At 34.4% G+C, this 6,562-nt stretch overlaps 1 protein-coding gene across 1 annotated transcript in view; it reads right to left on the bottom strand.

The window, feature by feature from the left end:
• MMRN1 (multimerin 1) overlaps positions 1 to 6,562 on the bottom strand; it is a 104,685-nt gene that overhangs the window by 61,442 nt on the left and 36,681 nt on the right. The window lies entirely within an intron of this gene.

Consider the following 6,562-nt stretch of genomic DNA (forward strand, 5'->3'; position numbering starts at 1 on the left):
AGCATTGGGGAAAAGCAAGGCTATGGGAATTGACAGAATACCAGTTGAAATGTTTCAAGAAACTAATGCAATGCTGACATTTTTTACTTGCCTACCCACTCCTGAACAATCTACATCTGTAGAGACACTGCCTTGGAAGTCCAAGGAGAGGTCACTATGAGTTAGCTCCAATTCCACTGTAGTGAGTTTGGTTTTTGGTTTTTGGTACATCAAGTAACGTACTTACGAATTTATTTTAACAAGAAGTGCAAGACTTTTACCTTTAAAACTTCAAAACATTACTAAAATAAATATAAAGACACCCTCTGTTTGTGGATTGGCAGATTAATTATTATTAAAATGGCAATACTCCCCAATATAATCTACAGATTCAATGCAATTCCTATCAAAATCCCAGTGGGATTTTTTTTTTTTTTTTGCAGTAATAAACAAGCTGACCTTAAAATTTATATGAAAAGATATGTGGCCCAGAATGGCAAAAGCAATCTTAAAAAAGAATAAGGTTTGAATATAGGTGTCAAGATAAATAAAAGAGACAAATAGTTTTTCCAACAAATCTTGCTGGAACAACTGGATATCATAAGGAGAAGAATCAAATTGATCTCTACTGTATACCACATATAAAAATTAACTCACACTGAGTCAGAGATCTACATGTAATTGCAAACACTGTATCATTTTTAGAAGAAAACAGAGACATAATTCTGCATGATTCTGGATTAGACAATATGACATGAAATATATGACCAAAAAAAGAAAACAGATAAATTGGTCTTCATTAATATTAAAAGCTTTTGATCCCATATACAGAGTTCTTTAAAAGAGCATAGTGCTCAGGGAAGAACTCTTTTTCAGTAGTTAAGCTAAACTATTTTTTTATTTTTTATTTTAAGAAGACTTCATGGGATATTTTTGGTTTATTTTTGATTATCTCAAGGCAGCCATTTCAGGTATTCATATACCCTCTATGGGTCCAAGAAAACAGAATTCTGTTCTGTATGTTTCTCTTTTTGATCAACTTTCTTCTATGGACTTTTGGATCAAAGTGTTCTTTGATGACAGACAGTCCCATCCAGTTCTTCTGGCCTCATGACAAAGGAAATAATTGTTCATGGAAGCAATCAGCCAAATATTCCACTTCTTCTTCCTATTCCTGACTCTCTTCTTCCTCTGTTGTTTCAGGCACAAAGGAATCTGTTGGTGTGCATTGAATGGCTGCTTGAAATCTTTTAAGACCTCAGGAACTAGACAGTGCACTGGGAGGTAGAACGGAAGCACTAAAAATTATATTAGGCCAATTATTTGGGGTGGCTCATGAAATCACGGCCTTAAACCTCTAAACCAAGATACCAAATGATATAAAATGTTTGGTTGTACAAAAGCAACCTCAGTAGCTAGTCTTTGTTGTTCTTGTTGTAAATATATCTATCACACCACATTTGCCAGTTCAGCTTTTTATAGGTGTATAACTTACTGACATCTTTCATATTAATCAGCTGTGCAACCATTACCCTTAAACATTATGAATTTCCAGTCACCCTAAACAGAAACTCAGTATTCCATAAGAATAACTCTCATTTTTCCCCCTTCCTTCCATCCCTGGTAACCACTAAAAAACTTTATTCTCTAAACATTTGCCTGTCCTTGTCTTTATGCAAGTGAGGTCACATAATATTTGTCCTTTTGTGATTGACTTATTTCACTCAGCATAACATCTTCAAGCTCCTATCTATATGGCATCAAACTGACAGCAACAAGTGGATAGTTTGGACAGGAAACTTATGGTCAATGGGTTTATGCCAATGAGGGGGAAACAATTCTGTAAAAAAGGAAGAGAATGGTTGCACAACTTGGAGAATGTAATCAATGTCACTAAACTGTACACCTAGAAATTGTTGAATTGGTGTATATTTTCTTGAGTATATTTTCAACAAGAAGAAGAAGAAATAAAATAAATTATTTAAAAAATAGTAAAGCCCAGATTTGAATAATGGTCAGGCTAAATGATCCACCGAACATATAATTTCTAGTAAAATAAAATAACCCTAATAAAAAATTACAGCCTTAGATCTTTAAAGAACACTATCAAGAAAGTGAAAAGACAATCCTCCTAATGGGAGAACATATTTGCAAATCACGCATTTTCTGTGGGACTAGTATTTAGAATATATAACAAACTCTTACAACTGAACAATTAAAAAGACAAATAATGCAATTAAAAATTTGGCAAAGAATTTGAAAACATATCTCTCTAAAAAAGTACCTAGTTAGTACCTAAAACAACTCTCAATATCATTGGCATGAGAGAAAAAGAAACAAATAAAACAACACAATGAAAAACACTCAATAAGCTGGGAATACAGAGGAAATTCTTTGATATGATAAAGGGCATTTATGAAAAATCCACAGCTAACATCTTAATCAGTGGAGAAAGACACAGAGCATTCCTCTTAAGATCACGAATAGACAAGAACAAAAAGAAGATGGGAGAATGATTTGAACAGACAATTCACAAAGAATGATATAGGAATGGCCAGTAAGTATGTGAAAAAGTGCTTAATATCATTAATACCAATGTAAATGCAACTAAAACTACAATAAATTGGCATTTATTGCTATTGTTGTGTCGTTAGGTGCCAGTTCTGACTCACAGAATCTTTATGTACAATAGAATGAAATGCTGCCTGAACCTGTGCCATCCTCAAATCCTTGCTGTGTTTGATCCCGTTGTTACAGCCACTGTATCAATCTATCTTATTTAGTCTTCAATTCTTTTGCTTATGGTCCACTTTACAAAGCATGATGCCCTTCTCCTGCGTCTGGTCACTCCTGATAACATCAGCAAAGTATATAAGATGTACTTGTAATTTCACCATTCTTGCTTCTAGGAAGTATAGTGATTGTACTTCTTCCAGGACAGATTTGTTTATTTTTCTGGCAGTCCATGGTATGTTCAATAATCTTGACCAATACCACAATTCAAAGGCATCAGTTCTTCTTTGATCTTCTTTATTCCTTGTCCAGCTTTTACATGCATATGAGTCGATTGAAAATATCATGGCTTGGGTCAGGCACACTTCATCCTTAAAGTTACAACTTTGCTTTTCAACACTCTAAAGAGGTCTTTTGCAGCAGATTTGCCCAATACAATACTTCATTTGATTTCTTGACTGCTGCTTCGATAGGTGTTGATTGTGGATCCAGATAAAGTGTAGTCCTTTACAATTTCACATGGTAAGCACTCAGGAAATATGGTTTGAATGTATGAATGAATAAATAAAAACATTATGAGCAATCACACTGAAGATCATTGGAGATGAGACAGAATATTTATCCGTAAAACCCTTCAATATTGGAACTCGAGGCTTGAATTTTTTTCTCCAGTTCTTTCAGCTTGAGAAATGCTGAGTGTGTTCTTCCCTTTTGATTTTCTAATTCCAGGTCTTTGCGTTTTTCATTATAATACTCCATCTTCTCAAGACAAAATCTTCTGTTCAGCTTTAGTTTTAGCTACTCTCTGTTCAAGAGCAAGTTTCAGAGTCTTTTCTTACATCCATTTTTGTCTTTTCTTCCTTTTTGTCTTTTTAATGACAGTTTTCTTTCTTCATATGTGATATTCTTGATGTCATCCCACAAATCATCTTGTCTTCAGTCATTAATGTTCAATGTGTCAAATATGCTCTTCAGATGGTCTTTAAATTCAACTGGGACACAATCAAAGTCATATTTTGTCTCTGTAGACTTGTTTTAATTTTCTTCAGCTTCAACTTGAATTTGCATTTGAGCAACTGAAGACCTGTTCCACAGTTAGCTCCTAGCCTTGTTTTGACTGATGATATTTAGCTTCTCTGTCACCTCTTTCCACAGATGAATTCATTTTGATTCCTGTGAATTCCATCTGGCAAGGTCCACATGTATAGTCACCATTTATTTTGATTAAAAAAGGTATTTGCAATGAATAAGTTATAGGCCTTGCAAAATTCTATCATGCACTCTCTAGTGTCATTTCTATCACCAAGGCCATATTTTACATCTACCGATGATTCCTCTGTTTCCCACTTTCACATTCCAATAACTAGGAATTATCAATACATCTTGATGGCATGTTTGGTCAATTTCAGACTGCCGAAGTTGGTAAATTTTTTTAATTTCTTCATCTTTCGCTTTAGTAGTCGGTGCACAAATCTGAATAACAGTAGCATCAACTTGTCTTCCTTGTAGGCATATGGATATTAGCCTATATCCTACAGCATTGTGCTTTAGTATTGATCTTGAAATGTTCTTTTTGACGATGAATGCAATGCTATTAGGAGCTCTGGTGGCATAGTGCCTAAGGCATTTGACTGCTAACAAGAAAGCTGGCGGTTCAAACCCACTCCTCAGAAAGAAGACTGGACAATCTACTTCCATAGAGATACCACCTTGGAAACCCAAGGAAGGGTGGCTATGAGTCAGATTCAACTCAGTGGCAGTGAGTTAGATTTTGGTTTGGTGCAATGCCATTCCTCTTCAATTTGTCATTTCTGGTATAATAGACCATGTGATTGATTAAAAGTGGCCGACACCAGTCCATTTCTGCTCACTAACACCAAGGATATTGATCTTTATCCATTCCGTTTCATTTTTGACAACTTCCAGTTTTCCTAGATTTGTACTTCCCATGTTCCAATTATTAATTAAGGTTTGCAGCTGTTTTTTTGCCTTTATGCATCATGCCCCATCTAAAAATGAAGGTCTGGAAAGCTTTACTTAATCGGTGTCATTAAGGATGACTCTGCCTTGAGGAGGCAGCTCTTTTTCAGTCATATTTTAAGTGTCTTCCAAGTTAAGGGGCTCATGTCAGCACTCTATCTGACAATGTTTCAATGTTTCAGGGCTATTCATAAGGTTTCCCAGTTCTCATTAGCATAAGAAAATACAAATTAAAAACAGAGGAATTTTGTTTTATATCCTAAAATTAGCAAAAATTGAGATTTTGGCTATCCCAAGTGTTCAGAGGATGTGGAAAATGGGAAACTCATATTAGTAAGATTCCTATTGATACAAACACTTTGAAAAACAAGATGGCCATAGCATCTAAAATTGAACATGCATATACACTTGACCCAATAGTTCTACTTCTCATAAAATAAGAAAGAAACAAAACAAAACAAAAAAAAAACCCTCATTGCCATAGAGTTGATTACGACTCACAAAGACCCCTTTTGGTTTTTTGAGGTGGTAAATCTTTACGGAAGTAGATTGCCCAGTCTTCCTACTTCTAGGTATATACTTTTGAGAAATTATTGCATATATCTTCTGGGGAATATGTTTCTGAATATTTGCAAGATGATTTTTCATAATTACCCAAAACTTAAAATCACTCAAATATATACCTACCGTAAAATAGATCAATGTATTTTGTAATATTCACTCAATAGATATTATTCATGAACTATGTTGTTATTTTGACAAAAGAGGGGAAGGCCTTCGACGAGATGGATTGATATGGTGGCTGCGACAATGGGCTCAAGAATAGCAAAGATCATGGAGCTGAAGCGGGATCTGGCGGTATTTCGTTGTGCTGTGCATGGGGTCGCTATGAGTCGGAAATGACACGATGGCACTTAACAACAACATATTGTTATTTGCCATCGAGTCAGACCCGACTCACAGTGACCCCTCCTTGGGTTTCCACAGTGGTATCACTAAGGAAGATTGCCCAACCTTCCTTCTGAGGAGTGGCTGGTGAGTTTGAACCGCCAGCTATAATATTATCCAATTACATAATTTAACTTAAAACAAACTTGTATGATAACAGCAAGTCACAGAAGAAAGAAACATGATTTCTTTTTCTTACATAAAGATAAAAAATAAGTTATTCATCTATATTTGTCTGTATCAAGTAAAACACAATTTAATATACTATGAATAAAATAACTTAATTGAAGTCTACCTTATAGATTCAGTTGACATACCCTTCTGATTCTGTGTCTTATTAGAAAATATAGTATTCATAGCTTTTAAAACCAAGAAGTTTCTAAAAAATCTTTAAGAATTTTCATCCTTTCAGGATTTTAAAAAAGTTAATCATTAGTAATCTGTCATTTCAGTTAATTTTAGACCCATCAATGTATGCTTAACATCTTCAACATATTGGATAGAATAGGAATATGAATCCACTGAGCTCTAATGAAGCTGAGATGTTTTAACAGGATCAAAGTAATTTTCCACAAAAATATTATTAGACAAAACAGCATTTATTAAAATAATAATAATAAAAAAAATAATAATACTCTAAGATGACATTCTCGTAAAAGCCCTTCCAAAGGAGCTATGAAGATCTACTACTTACTTCCAGGAATTTTAAATTGAACAATACAATAACATTACAAATGGATATGAAGAGAATGGAGAGAGAATTGCATCACTGTTAAATCAGTACAGACAAAAATATTAATTATTTACAGTTAGATAAGAAAATAAATTATCATGCATAAATCATGTGAGAAAATAAATTGTTGTTGTTGTTAAGTGCCGTCGAGTCGTTTCCGACTCCTAGCGACCCCATGCACAGCAGAAC

This window comes from Orycteropus afer, unplaced genomic scaffold, assembly GCF_000298275.1.
Source record: "Orycteropus afer afer isolate SDZICR_OR568_19922 unplaced genomic scaffold, OryAfe1.0 scaffold00445, whole genome shotgun sequence".
Taxonomy (NCBI): Eukaryota; Metazoa; Chordata; class Mammalia; order Tubulidentata; family Orycteropodidae; genus Orycteropus; species Orycteropus afer.